This window comes from Bubalus bubalis, chromosome 15, assembly GCF_019923935.1.
Source record: "Bubalus bubalis isolate 160015118507 breed Murrah chromosome 15, NDDB_SH_1, whole genome shotgun sequence".
Lineage (NCBI taxonomy): Eukaryota > Metazoa > Chordata > Mammalia > Artiodactyla > Bovidae > Bubalus > Bubalus bubalis.
This window is the reverse complement of record NC_059171.1, coordinates 25984928-26000222: the sequence shown is the minus strand read 5'-3', so window position 1 is coordinate 26000222 and position 15295 is coordinate 25984928. Positions and strand designations below refer to the sequence as shown.

At 39.9% G+C, this 15295-nt stretch overlaps 1 long non-coding RNA gene across 1 annotated transcript; it reads left to right on the top strand.

Moving 5' to 3' along the window:
- The first annotated feature begins 6526 nt into the window (after positions 1-6526).
- On the top strand, positions 6527-11533 carry LOC123329382. Its single transcript, XR_006544764.1, has 2 exons — positions 6527-6687; positions 10643-11533. It is a non-coding gene; the product is annotated as an uncharacterized LOC123329382 (long non-coding RNA).
- The last annotated feature ends 3762 nt before the right edge of the window (positions 11534-15295 follow it).

The window sequence follows — 15295 nt, the reverse complement described above, 5'->3', positions numbered from 1 at the left end:
TTCTATTTCTGAAACTGTGCAGCTCAGATTGGGACTGGGTCGGGATCTGAACCCAGCCAAAACCTGGACTGGGAGTTGAACACACTTTAACTGAGACCTAGCATACCTGGTCTCAGGACTTAATGAAACTCAGGATCTTGATGATTCAACACAGAAAGAATTCAGAGAGAGACAAAGTGATAGGTAAGAAGTAGATTTATTTGGAGAGAAATACTCTCCACAGACAGAGTTGAGCTACCTGAGAAGGCGGGAGCAGCCCAGGGTATGCTATTGTCAGTTTTCATAGGGGTGGATAGCTGGCACTAACAGTAAAGAATCCATCTGCCAGTGCAGAAGAAATAAGAGATGCAGGTTTGATCCCTGGATCAGGAAGATCCCCTGGTGAAGGGCATAGCAACCCACTCCAGTATTCTTGCCTGGACAATCCTGTGGATTCAGGAGCCTGGCAGGTTATGGTCCACAGGATCACTAAGAGTCAGACATGATTGAAGCCGCTTAGCATGCATGCATGCAACCAGTGGGTGGGGTAGTCTAGTTATTTTAGGAAGTGGTGGGGATTTCCAGGAATTGGGCTACCACCCACTTTTGAACCTTTATGGTCAGCCTTGGAATTGTCATGGAACCTGTTGGTGTGTGATTTAGCTTACTGATGTGTTCAGTTCAGTTCAGTCGCTCAGTCATGTCCGACTCTTTGCAACCCCATGAATCGCAGCACACCAGGCCTCCCTGTCCATCACCAACTCCCAGAGTTCACTCAGACTCACGTCCATCAAGTCAGTGATGCCATCCAGCCATCTCATCCTCTGTCATCCCCTTCTCCTCCTGCCCCCAATCCCTCCTAGCATCAGAGTCTTTTCCAATGAGTCAACTCTTCTCATGAGGTGGCCAAAGTACTGGAGTTTCAGCTTCAGCATCATTCCTTCCAAAGAAATCCCAGGGCTGATCTTCAGAATGGACTGGTTGGATCTCCTTCCAGTCCAAGGGACTCTCAGGAGTCTTCTCCAACACCACAGTTCAAAAGCAGCAATTCTTCGGTGCTCAGCTTTCTTCACAGTCCAACTCTCACATCCATACATGACCACTGGAAAAACCATAGCCTTGACTAGACAGACCTTTGTTGGCAAAGTAATGTCTCTGCTTTTGAATATGCTATCTAGGTTGGTCATAACTTTTCTTCCAAGGAGTAAGCGTCTTTTAATTTCATGGCTGCAGTCACCATCTTCAGTGAGTTTGGAGCCCAAAAACAAATAAAGTCTGACACTGTTTCCACTGTTTCCCCATCTATTTCCCATGAAGTGATGGGATCAGATGCCTTGATCTTCGTTTTCTGAATGTTGAGCTTTAAGCCAACTTTTTCACTCTCCACTTTCACTTTCATCAAGAGGCTTTTGAGTTCCTCTTCACTTTCTGCCATAAGGGTGGTGTCATCTGCATATCTGAGGTGATTGATATTTCTCCCGGCAATCTTGATTCCAGCTTGTGCTTCTTCCAGTCCAGCGTTTCTCATGATGTACTCTGCATATAAGTTAAATAAACAGGGTGACAATATACAGCCTTGACGAACTCCTTTTCCTATTTGGAACCAGTCTGTTGTTCCATGTCTAGTTCTAACTGTTGCTTCCTAACCTGCATACAAATTTCTCAAGAGGCAGATCAGGTGGTCTGGTATTCCCATCTTTTGAAGAATTTTCCACAGTTTATTGTGATCCACACAGTCAAAGGCTTTGGCATAGTCAATAAAGCAGAAATAGATGTTTTTCTGGAACTCTCTTGCTTTTTCCATGATCCAGCGGATGTTGGCAATTTGATCTCTGGTTCCTCTGCCCTGTCTAAAACCAGCTTGAACATCAGGAAGTTCACAGTTCACATATTGCTGAAACCTGGCTTGGAGAATTTTGAGCATTACTTTACTAGCGTGTGAGATGAGTGCAATTGTGTGGTAGTTTGAGCATTCTTTGGCATTGCCTTTCTTTGGGATTGGAACGAAAACTGACCTTTTCCAGTCCTGTGGCCACTGCTGAGTTTTCCAAATTTGCTGGCATATTGAGTGCAGCACTTTCATAGCATCATCTTTCAGGATTTGGAATAGCTCAACTGGAATTCCATCACCTCCACTAGCTTTATTCGTAGTGATGCTTTCTAAGGCCCTCTTGACTTCACATTTCAGGATGTCTGGCTCTAGGTGAGTGATCACACCATCATGATTATCTGGGTCATGAAGATCTTTTTTGTACAGTTCTTCTGTGTATTCTTGCCATCTCTTCTTAATATCTTCTGCTTCTGTTAGGTCCATACCATTTCTGTCCTTTATTGAGCTCATCTTTGCATGAAATATTCCTTTGATATCTCTGATTTTCTTGAAGAGATCCCTAGTCTTTCCCATTCTGTTGTTTTCCTCTATTTCTTTGCATTGATCGCTGAAGAAGGCTTTCTTATCTCTTCTTGCTATTCTTTGGAACTCTGCATTCAGATGTTTATATCTTTCCTTTTCTTCTTTGCTTTTCCCTTCTCTTCTTTTCACAGCTATTGTAAGGCCTCCCCAGACAGCCATTTTGCTTTTTTGCATTTCTTTTCCATGGGAATGGTCTTGATCCCTGTCTCCTGTACAATGTCATGAACCTCATTCTATAGTTCATCAGGCCCTCTATCTATCAGATCTAGGCCCTTAAATCTATTTCTCACTTCCACTATATAATCATAAGGGATTTGATTTAGGTCTTATGCAAAAATTGGAGAGAAAGTAACCAATAGTATAGAGAAGCAGAAGAGGGGTAGAAACGTATAACCCAAGGGTGTTGAATTTTACTAGAGATAAAATGGTGGCAACTTGAAATCATTCATGTATAATGATCCAAAATTCTTGTGGTTTCAGAGAAGGTATACAGAAATAAGTCCACATATCCTCATATTTCAAATAAGAAGAACTTGTGGCTAGCGGAGGATTACTGACTGAGACATGATCCTTTCCTTAAGCAGCCTCCAGTCTAGCTGAGAAGACAAGACTCAAGAACAAGACACAAGCTGGTAGCAATTAAGTGCGAGGCATGAGGTGCTGAGAGCCTTAGCTATGACAGAGGCAGAGAGAACGAGGAGGAGAAAGGAGAACATGCGTTTCAGATTTAGTGCCACACCCTTTTATATGCAGGGGTCCCTGGTGGCTCAGATGGTAAAGAATCCACCTGTGATGCAGGAGATCGGGTTTGATTCCTGACTCAGGAAGATCTCCCTGGAGCAGGGCACAGCAATGCACTCCAGTATTCCTGCCTGGAGAATACCATGGACAAAGGAGCCTGATGGGACTACAGTCCATAGGGTCACAAAGAGTCAGACATGACTGAAGTGACTTAGCACACACACCTTTTATATGCTTCGTAGCAACTGTACTATTTAAATGACTAAACTCTGATAGCCAGGACAACTTTCACATCAAATGTCTTACAGTCTCCTAACCTATGAAGTAATTCTAGCTTCTCTATAACTTCCTCCTTTAGGTCACTCATCTATATCCTCTACTAACCTTTGGGGTTAAAACTCTTTGGTGCCAGCTTTTCCAGAGTGTGCCAGTTTTGCTGGCTTCCAAACCTCTAGCCTTGACACGGTGATGGTCGAGGCCTGTGGCATATATTTGCTTCTCTTAACCGACCTACTGAAACGTCATATATTCCTGTTTAGTCCTCCTGCTGAGATGAGTTACTGGCTTGTCCTTTCCAGGCTAGACTATGTGTTATTATTCCTGCCCCCTTGTATGAGTTACCTATTGTTGCATAACAAGTTACCCCAACACATAGTGGCTTAAAGCAATGAACATGTATTATCATACATAGTTTCTCAGGATCAGGAATCTGGGAGAAGCTTAGCGCAGTGGTTCTGATTCAGTCTCTCATGAGACTGCAAAGTGTCAGTTGGAGCTGCAGTCATCCAGGGGCTGGCGTGGGGCTGGAGGATGCACTTCCCAGCTCACTCACATGGCTGTTGGCAAGAGGCCTCAGGTCCTTGCACATGGGCCTCACTATAGGGTTGCTCACGGTATTAATACTGCAGCTGGGTTCCTATAAAGTTAATGATATGAGAGAGAAAGACAGACAGAGAGAGAGAGGCAGGGAAGGAGGGAAGCACTGCCTCTTAGGACATACGCCATTAGTTCCACCTTATTCTGTTCATTAAAAGTGAGTCACTCAGTCTAGCCAACACTCAGTGGGAAGGGATTACACAAAGATGTGAATATCAAGAGGTATGAACCATATGTGGTAGTTTTATAAAGTCACCGCTTTATAAAGTGACTCCTCCATTCTTCATTTGAAGTAGTTACCTTAGTTTTCTCATATATGTATAATTTTATGGTGAAATTAAAGTGAATTTTAATCTGTTTGCCTATGAAACTATATGAAGTCAGTATTTTATATAGTAGCCTCAAAATAAGAGTTCCCTTTTCCTCCTACTTTTCGAGAGTGAAAATGCATGTATCTTTCCCCCTAATATTGTCTTCCAGTGAAAGCTGTAGGTTACAATTTTGTAAGTATGTCAGGATAACAGCACAAAACATTCCTTAAGCTCACCATGTCAAGAAGCAAATGGAGAACTCTTTCTTCTTCTTGCTGCTAACTGAAAATATTCATATCCAAATCCTTCACCACTCAGCCAGCAGGCCAAACCCAATTCACTGTAAATCGAGCATTTGACAAACGTTTTCTTTGTTTACTTATATCAGGTAAATAAAAAACTGTATTAATGTGAACATTTGTTCATTTCATAAATAAATGAAATAATTCAGGGCTTGAGTCTTCAGTGTTTAGAGGAAGCAAGAATTCAGCAACTCAGATATAACATACTGTTGCCATGGTTTGACGTGTGGCAAGATTCCTTTAAACCAGGTATAAATTGGAAATTGGAAGTCAAGGTCATGGCCTCTGTCATTCAGGAATTTACAGCTGGTGAACACTTTAGAACTTGGTTCCTGAAACCATACCTGTTGTCACTAAGAAAACAAAGTCTGGTCTGATATCCCCTTCTTCCAAGGAAGCAGTAGAGATTTCCCTTTCTTAAATGCATGCAAACTTGGACACCAGTGAAAGGATTGTCTGATGAAGAAAGAATGATGAAATACTCACCATGGTTGCTCCACCAGAAGTCATCTGCATTCATAGATTTGGACATAGATCCCTGGTTGTGTGTATGAATAGAAAGAAGACAGAATTGTACTCCAGTCTTAGTTCCATCACAGCTGTGTTAACCTCAGCAGTATTTCTGACCTTAGTTTCCTTAAAAGTGAAATGGGAAAAATGAATAAGTATACTTGTAAACTTGTTCTGAGGACAAAATATGTTAAAATACTAGTAAAAGGGTTGACACGTAGACATTCAGGAAATTCTGATTCTTCCCTTTGTGTCCTATTGAAGTGTTCTGGAAATACCTCTATCAGAGTGCTTTTTCATGTAACAGCTGTCTAATTTTGTGTCTGTGCTGGTGGATCTGGTGTGGAGAGAAGGTTTTCTGTCTTCTCCATGCAAGACATCAGATTGTTAACTGTATTCTGGAGACTTAAGAGAGAATTGTGCTGAATATTTAAGTACTCCCTGAAGTCAGTGCATGATTTAGGAAATTATGTATATTAGAATGTTATGCTGCAACATGATACATTAAGTCCCAACGAAGCTGTGGTTCCTGGTTCAGACTGTATTAAGTTTCTCTGCTTAAATTTTATTATAGTGTAGATCATCGATATCAAGTGAATCAAGCCAACTATGAAAGCATCACTAATAATAGAAACACATTTTAATGTATCAAGAAACCACTCTGTGAAATTTTACACAAAATACACCACTTCTTTCAGAGACATTTGCTGGAAAGTTGCTAATGTTGACCTTTATATTAATTTATGTTTACCGAATGCTTTGCAGTCACCTTTATTTCCCATCTCCAAAGACTGTTGATAATGGATCAAATCAAACCATCACTTTGGAGATAAGACTTTGCTGAGATGGAAGGTACCGTCACGCCACACACCAAGTGAAAATGTAGGATAATCTGGTCTATGGTATTTTGTAGAGCCCCTTCTACTGTCAAAAATGGGCCAAGCTCTAGTCTTGAACATTTTCTCAAATACTTTATCCTCTATTAATTGGGAACAATTAGTTATTGTCTCCCAAACTTCCTTCATTTTGCCCACAGAGCCAGGAAGAAGAATCAGCACACTCTTTGCACCTTTTACTCCTTCCAAGCCATTTATTACCACTGCAAACTTTCTCTCAACTGCCTTTTCTTACTAGAACTTAATGTACTCAACTCTCTCCTTGTCATATCATCTTGATTTCCTTGTCATATTCTTGCTTGATATGCTCAGCCTTTTCCATCTCACACCATTCCAATTTACAAAGGACTACTCTCTAAACCACAACTCAGTTTTGAAATGTATAATGACAGCTACGACGACGAAGAGAATGTAATTATTCATGATGAAAATGTCTGTCTTATCCCTGTAGACCAGGAATTTATAAGGAAGTCTGGGGAGAACCTGATGCTGTTTAGCAGAGTAGATAAAGTTAGGTGATATTTCTAGTTAATGTCTCTAATACCATGTCTCTAAGCAATGATTGCCTGATGCCCTTCTTCACCAGATACCATGCTGCTAAGAAGACTAGATATTCAATCAGTTCACAGGAGACAATATAGACAATAACTCTACTGAAGGTATGCAGAGCTTCTATAGTACTTTTTGCCTCCCTCTTAATAGGTCCCATGCAGACTTGAAAACATGGGATATATTCTTTAGCCTATCTTTCTTTACTTAAACACAATATAGTCATTTGGGCTTAGGCATTCTTACTTATGACTTCCTTGGTGACTGAGATGGTAAAAAAAAAAAAAAAAAAAATCTGCCTTCAGTGCAGGAGACCTGAGTTTAATTTTTTGATCAGGAAGATCCCCTGGAGAAGGGAATGTCTACCCACTCCAGTACTCTTACCTGGAGAATCCCATGGACAGAGGGGTCTGGCGGGGTACAATCAATGGGGTTGCAAAGAATCGGATATGCCTGAGTGACTAACACTTGGGTTGGATTCTTATTTATAGTCACCTTGATAAATCTTGGGTATTTCTATATTACCTTCTATTTGAAAGTAACCGCATCTATTGATGGTCATGCCATGTTATTTTTCCAGAATTCATCATGAAAGGGTGTTCATCATCTTGCAGCCCACCTCACTTTCTCTTAATGTACTTCTAGCCTGAGTGTTATTATAACAACCAGACATACACAAGCATACCGTGACGGCACCTTACAACCACTGCAATTTGTTGCTTTCTACATCAGGAAATGTTTGCTGTAGCACCTGTAGGAAACTGTTCAGTTAAAGTTTGACTCATGTACAAATCTGGAACTGCAAGGGATTAACAAAACACAGGACAAGAATCGGTAGAGAAGTAATACGCTCTTCCTCCCCTTGGGTGGACAGTTATGGCTGAGTTCCTCAGACCATTCCCACATGATAAGATCACACTGGTTGATTTGCCATGTTTCTTAAAAAGAATGTTTTTTCCCCTCAGTTGAAAAATGTAAGATTCAGGAGTATTTTAGTTATGCCCATTGTTACAATACATTGGCAAGTAGATATGCCATCATGATTTTAAGAAATATTTTATCAGTTCCCAAACCAATATGCATATTTTTCAGAATATTTAAACCAATCAAAATATTTGGACTATTAAATAAACACAGCATGAGAAAAATTTTAATGAGAAACGTTAAGTAAATCAAATGTAGAATTGCATGATTCTCTGTTTTCAGTGTTTTGGCATAAAAAAGCAAAAAATTGTGAAGTCCCTAATGATCCAGTGGTTAGGACTCTGCTTTCACTGCCAACAGCCCATGTTCTATCCCTGGTCAGGGGATACCCCAAGTGGAGTGAAGTGGCAAAAAAAAAAAAAAAGATGAAAATTGAAGATTTGCCCTTAGAAATGTATTATTTTTTTCTCTTTAAATAATGGAAACATGTTATAGAAAGTAGTAACAAAGTAAAATTACTGCAGTAAAATATAAAAAGTATAAAAACTCTAGTACATGACATGGTCTTTGATTTTTGCCTCAAAATGATTTCCCATTTAATACCTCCCCTTAAATATTGATATAAAATCAGGGGTCAGCCAAACATCTTGGTAACGCTAAGAAATTGTACTTTAAATGAAATATGCAAACACTTATTTTCATTTTCTAATCTTAATTCAGAGAAGATAGAAAATACAAGTATTCAGTCCCCAAAGAAATATTAACTCATCAAACTGGGCTGCTTTGGAATAAAAAGACCTACATGTGTGCCCTGTGGACTTAGTTAATACAACTACGAGTACTGTAATTTTTGCATTTCCTGATTTGTACTAAAATTGCAAGTATATTAGTTTAATATTTTATAGGGAGTTTGGAAGACTGCTCTTGAAATTTTCAAGGTATAGGGTTGTTTTTCTTCTGGAAGGAGAAACCCAGCATCTGACAATAATTCTCTGTAATCTTTTACTTGGCCAAAGGCTCTGATTGGTTATAGACATGGCTTTTACTCACACACAAGTTGAACAATTTCACAAGTAAAGAGGCTTCCCTTTTTTATTTTGTTCAAAATAGCAAACTATGCATCAAACCCTCCTTTTGTGTCTGTCCTAGAGACCCTAAAGTATTTGATCTAACACCAGACACTCCAATTAGTTACCTAGTCATCATAGTTAGTCGGTTTTTTTTGTTTTTTTTTTCTTTCTTTCTTTTTTTAAATTTTTGTGGAATCTTAATTCCTCAACCAGGGACTGAACCTGGCTCTGGCAGTCGAAGTGCGGAGTCTTGACCACTGGACCACTCAGGCATTCCCCATAGCTACTTTTTTAAAGGTATTGGGGGAAAGCTACTTTCTTTTTTTACTTTTATTTGCATTTATTTTTTGCAGCATTTATTCCCAAGCCATAACTTTTTGTTTCTTCAGTTTCTTATGGGATATCTTTTTCTTCTGTGCAGCCTCCTCTTCTGGTTTAGGAACAATCTGTTCTTTTTCAGTAATGAGCATCTCAGTGTGGCAAGGAGAGCTCACGTAAGGGTTGATCCGATCATGAGCTCTGTAAGTGCTGCACCACATCTTGGGTGCCTTGTTCACCTGAATGTTCTCAATAACCAGAGAATCTACACCTAAGCCCTTAAGTTCAGCATTATTTTCTGAATTTTTGAACACGTGCAGTAAAAATTCAGTACTCTTTTTGGGCCGCCGACCCTGCGTCCAGCCCCACTGTTTGGCTTGTGCACACCTACCAACTCCACCATTGTAACGATGGAATGTCCTTGCCTGGAGAATCCTATGGACAGAGGAGCCTGGCAGGCTGCAGTTCACAGGGTCGCAAAGAGTGGGGCATGGCTGAAGAAAGTTAGCATGCACACAGTCAGGCTTTCATTCTTCCACTCCACTGAAATATACACTCTTTAAGGTCACTGTTCTTGCTGAATCCAGTGGTTTATCTTCAGTCTTCATATTATTGTACCTGTCTTAGAGCAGCATTTGACAGTAATTGATCAAGCCTACCTTTTGAAAATTTTCTTCTTTTGGCTTCAGAGACATCATCCATATGTTTTCCCTTCTATGAAATTGTGTTTTTTTTTTCCCTAGTTTTTCTTACTCTTCCTGGCCTCTAAATTTTTAAGAGTCCTAAAGTTGATCTTCACTAAGATTTTAAGGTTTCTTTGTTATTGTTTACATAGAGTTAAGGGCTCTATGGATATAGAGATCCTGATTCTCAGAGGGAAAACCAGGGGACATATCAAGAGTCCAGTTGAACAACTATGGCTGCTGTTTGGGCACTTCCAGCTCTTAATGTCCAGGGACCAGTCAGCAAGATAAGGAGTCATCATTCTCTTGCAAGGGAAATTGACTCCGATCATCAGGAGGAGGTAGGACTGGTTAGAATATGTGAGGAGCTCAGGTAATTCACTTGGGCAGACCCTCAGTACTCCTTTGACCAATCATTTTTTTTCTAAGATTTTTTTTTTTTCGGATGTGGATCATTTTTAAAGTCTGTATTGAATTTGTTACAATATTGCTTCTGTTTTAGTTTTTTTGGCTGCAAAGCATGTGGGATCTTAACTCCCCAGCCAGGGATAGAACCTGCACCCCCTTCATTGAAAGGCAAAGTCCTAACCACTGGACAACCAGAAGAGTCCCCTCTCTTGAGTAATTCTGATGGTAAATTGAATTTGTTATTGTTGTTGAGTCATTAAGTCGTGTCTGACTCTGTGACCTCATGGATTGCAGCAGGCCAGGCTTCCCTGTCCTTCACTATCTCCCTGTTTGCTGAAACTCATGTCCATTGAGTCAGTGATGCCATCCAACCATCTCATCATCTGTCACCCCCTTCTCCTCTTGCCCTCAATTTTTCCCAGGTGTAGTAACTCTGACCAGAGAAAGATATGGTAAGCAATGCGCAGATACCTGAAAAGAAAGGGTCTAGTCATGTAGGGTAAACCATCGAGACCAGCAGAGTTGCTAGCTGAGGGCGAGGGGATCTGGAATGTACAGGAGAAGGGGGATACAGCCAGTGTTAGCTGTGGCCCCATGACCAGCTGCAGCAGTGAGAATTGTTGCTTGTCTCACTAAACCTTCCCTTTCCGAATTTCCCTCAGGAAGAAAAGATCATGAGGAGCTGCTTTGGAAGCTATGCAAAGAGTAAGAGATGCAAGGGATGGATTATGGTGACCCTGACTTATTTCCCCAGCTTCTGAGAATGCTGCTGGAAGATGATCCTCAGCTGTCAGCCTTCTATAGGAATTTCCTCAGAAGAAAACTGCCTTGCCCAAGGTCATGACTCCTTTCCAGGATAGCTGGTATCCTGTGATCCATCAGAGTGGGAATATAAAGGTCTGACCCCATGTTCCAACTCAGGACAGTTCTGAAGGGCTGTCCCAGCCGCACAGCTACATGTGGGGTCAGCTGAGGCTTCACTGGGACTGCACTGCGGCTCAGCTTCTACCTCTGCCCGATCCTACTTCATTCTCTTCTCTTCCATGAGTATTGATCCTGAATGCACTCCTCAGTAAGCTTCCCACACACTAATCTCCTTCTCAAACTCTGCTTCTGAGGAAACCCAATCGGAGACAATAGAATATTGTCTCCAGTACCTGAACTCACTACATGCCTGTAACCAGGCATATAACTAATTACAGTTCCTCAACATGCCAAAAGGATCTGTACATATTCTCCCTGCCTCAAGTACCCAGGCCATTTTAGTCAAGCCTACTCACATTCATGCTCCAAGACTAAGCTCAAGACAGTTTTACCACCTCCTTGAAGCCTCCTCTAACCGCACTGCCATTCCCAACATGTGCTCTTCCAGAAGCCTGTGCCTCCATTGATCACATATTTCACTGTATCAATCTGGAATTATAGATTTACTTGTCTGTACAAGACTGAGACTTCCTTAAACTCAACATTTGTCTGGTCTTTCATTTTTGTATTCTAATGCTAATACAGGGCATCTGATAATGATGGGCATTCAATAAATGTTTTTTAAATGACTGAATGGAATAGAGACTTTTCTCTATGTCACAGGCAAATGTTTATGTAATATAGATTTGAAAATATAGATTTTGGAGCCAGCCCGTCTTGTAATGGAGACCTAGCTCTATATTTAATTACAGCTCTGTTGAAATAACCTTGGGCAAATTGCTTAACCACTCCAAGCCTCATTTCCCTTAGGTATAAAATTAAAATTATAATAACACCAATTTTATAAGGCTGTTACAAGAATTAAAACAATAATCATAATGGGTATGATATTATCAAATACCATTCTCATTTGTTGCAGCCTACCATACTGCAGACAGAGTGCCAAGGCTTTTTTTTTTCTGTAAATTGGGGTACAGTTGCTTTACAATGTTGTGTTAGTTGTGTTGTGTACAACGTTGTTGTGTACAACAAAATGGATCCGCTATATGTATACATATATCCCCTCCTCTTGGACCTCCCCCCCAACCCCACCCTCTCGGTTATCACAGAGCACCGAGCTGATCTCCCTACACTACACAGTAGCTTCCCACTCACTATCTATTTCACACGTGGCAGTACACATATGTCAATCCCAATCTCCCAATTCATTTCACCCCCCTGCGAACCCCACCCCTTGTCCACACATACATTCTCTACATCTGTGTATCTCTTCCTGCCCTGCAACTAGGTTGATCTATACCATTTTCCTAAATTCCACATATAGGTGTTAATATACGATATCTGTTTTTCTCTTTCTGACTTACTTCAGTCTGTATGACAGATTCATTTCACCTGTAATTCTCATTCAGTCTTCCAAACAAATCTACAGAGTTAATGGCAATTAACTTTTTTTAAAATCTTAATCCATTAAGATTAAAAAAAAATAACAGCAAACTTAGACTCACAGATTATATTTAGTTTATCTAATATGCACAGTGTGTTCATGAGGATAGGCTATGCCAAGCTGCAGTAACAAATCAACCTTAAAATTTCAAGAGATGAACAGATAAAGGTTTACTTCTTACACATACAATGTATACTGTGAATCCAGTGGTTCTCCTGGCTACCTTCATTCTGACTGTTCTTCAGGGTTATAAGACTGTGTCTTGCATCTATGCCATCTTGAATATATGGCTTGCAGTTCACTGCAGCAGGAAAAGACTGACCTGCGGGAGGATGGTGGCTGCATGTGAGCCTTTAAGTACATCAATCAACTGACATACATCCTTCTAACAACAGCACATTGGCCAGAACTACTCACGCAGTTTTACCTGACTTCAAGGAATCTGTAAAATGTGATGAGGGAACATAAGGCTATTTAGTGAATAATAAATGTTTCTGCTATACCTGGCTCGTAGGCCAGATTCAAAATGGTGATATGTTTGCCTTATATGGGGGCTTCCCTGGTAGCTCAGTGGTAAAGAATCTGCCTGCAATGCAGGAGCTTCAGGGAACATGGGTTCGATCCCTGGGTCGGAAAGATCTCCTGGAGGAGGACATGGCAGCCCACTCCAGTGTTCTTGCCTGGAGAACCCCATGGACAGAGAAACCTGGCGGGCTACAGTCCATAGGGTCTCAAAGAGTCAGATACTACTGAAGCAACTTTGCGCACGCGCGCGCGCACACACACACACACACACACACACACATACCTTATATGCTCCAAAGCTAGGTTTGCTAGATAAAGTACAGGACACCCAGGTAACTCTGAATTCCAAATAAATTAATATTTTTAGTGTAGGTATACCCCATGCAATGTTTGGGACATTCTTGTAATAAAAAAATAGCCATTTTCTAATCTGAAATTTTGATTTTAATTTGCTAAATTTGGCAACCTTACCCTAAGGCCGTAGGTTTCACACATGACTAAAACTTGGTGCTCATTTCAAGTAGACCTGTGGCGGATTCATTTTGATATTTGGCAAAACTAATACAATTATGTAAAGTTTAAAAATAAAATAAAATTTAAAAAAATAATAAAAAAATAAATTAATTAAAATTAAAAAAAAAAAAAGAAGTACTTCTTCACCTAAAGTTATTTAAGAAGGTTTAGCTAATGAGGACACATCTGCAGGTTGAAATTTGTTAGTTGCTCAGCTGTGTCTGGGTCTTTGTGATCCCATGAACTAGCCTGCCAGGCTTCTCTGTCCATGGAATTCTCCAGGCAAGAATACTGGAGTGGGTAGCCATTCCCTTAGCCACTTGCCTATTCACAACTTCAACTGCACCATATTAAGGTTTTAAAAAAAAAAGTTGAATTTTAAAACCTGGATCTACGTAAACTCCATAACCACCTAAGGATGTAGCTAACTTTCTGCAATTTCAGTTGCCCGAGTCTAACCTTTCCTTATTTATTAAAATTAAGAGGTTTGACTGGAAAATCTTGAGTGCCTTCTTCCTCTTAAAATCTAGAATCCTATAACTCTATCATGTTTCTTCTGTAGCAAGGTGTCAGGGTATTAATGAAAACATATCACAAATAGTACTTCTCTCACAAATAACATGTTATCTCTCAAAGTTCATTCCTCAGGAGGCCATATTCTTATTTTAATGATAGTGCTGTTGCTTAAATCATTTTTGGAGAACATAGCAACATATTGAGTATCCTCTCTGGTGGCAAATAACTTTTCCATGAAAGTGGATTTGATTTTTGTAACCAGACCAAAAATTATTCAGAGCCAAGTCCAATGGATGGTAAAACTGAAAAATACATAGAAATTGTAAACAAAATGTGATATGAGTTTATCAAATATATGAAACTGATTTATTTTTGAGCATCTTAAGCCAGAGGTTTAAAGCAGTTAGGAGAACCGATACTGAGCAACAGTTACATCCGTGGAATAAGTGCTTGGCCTCCAACTTTAAGGGGCTCACACTCAATGGGATGTGTAAGTTCTGCCAGTTGGTTACAAAAAGTCACTCTCTATCAAGAAGCTAGTGATTCATGGCTCTTCATGATAAAGTATTGAAAATACAATCCACATGATTTATTACCCAAATGCTCTTTTATCCTGAGACATAGTTCCTTTTCGGTGAACTTTTCAACTATGTTTAAGAAAAGAAATGCCAAGTCCTGATGGTTTTCCACCTCCCAGCAGAATACATACATACATATATACACATGAAACTTCCCTTCGCTTATTCATCAAATGATTTAAAAGTACCAGGACCTATATTCTACCATGTAAAGATTCTATGACAATGGAATAAAACAGAAAAAGTGCTTCTTTCAAAAGGAAAATGTAACATGTTATCACTGAAGATGATTTTACATAAAAGGCAAAGATTTGAAAATAAAACATATTTCTAGACAGAAACAAAACAGGGATAATCAAATAAATAAAATCACACAAATTTGACCGTATCTCTAGGCCTAGTCCAATAGCACATGTTTTACTGATACAACTATGGACAAATAAAGGAGTAGAGCTGAAGGCCTTCTGCCTCCACATTTTTTATTTTCTCCCCACCTCCAATTTTCTCTTCTCTTTTCTTTCCTTTTTTGATTTTTATGGATTACACATACATTTTTTTCTTTTTCCCTCAGCTTTATTGAGATATAATTGACAAATAACATTGTGTAAGTTCTCTGTGTGTGCATATGTGTGTGTGAGAGTGAGAGATCACATAGTGTTTGTCTTTCTCTATTGTTGTTCGTTGTTGTTCAGTTGCTAAGTTGTGTCTTACTCTTTGCAACCCCATGGACTACAGCACACCAGACTTCCCTGTCCTACACCATCTCCTGGAGTTTGCTCAAACTCATGTCCATTGAATCAGTGATGCCATCCAAC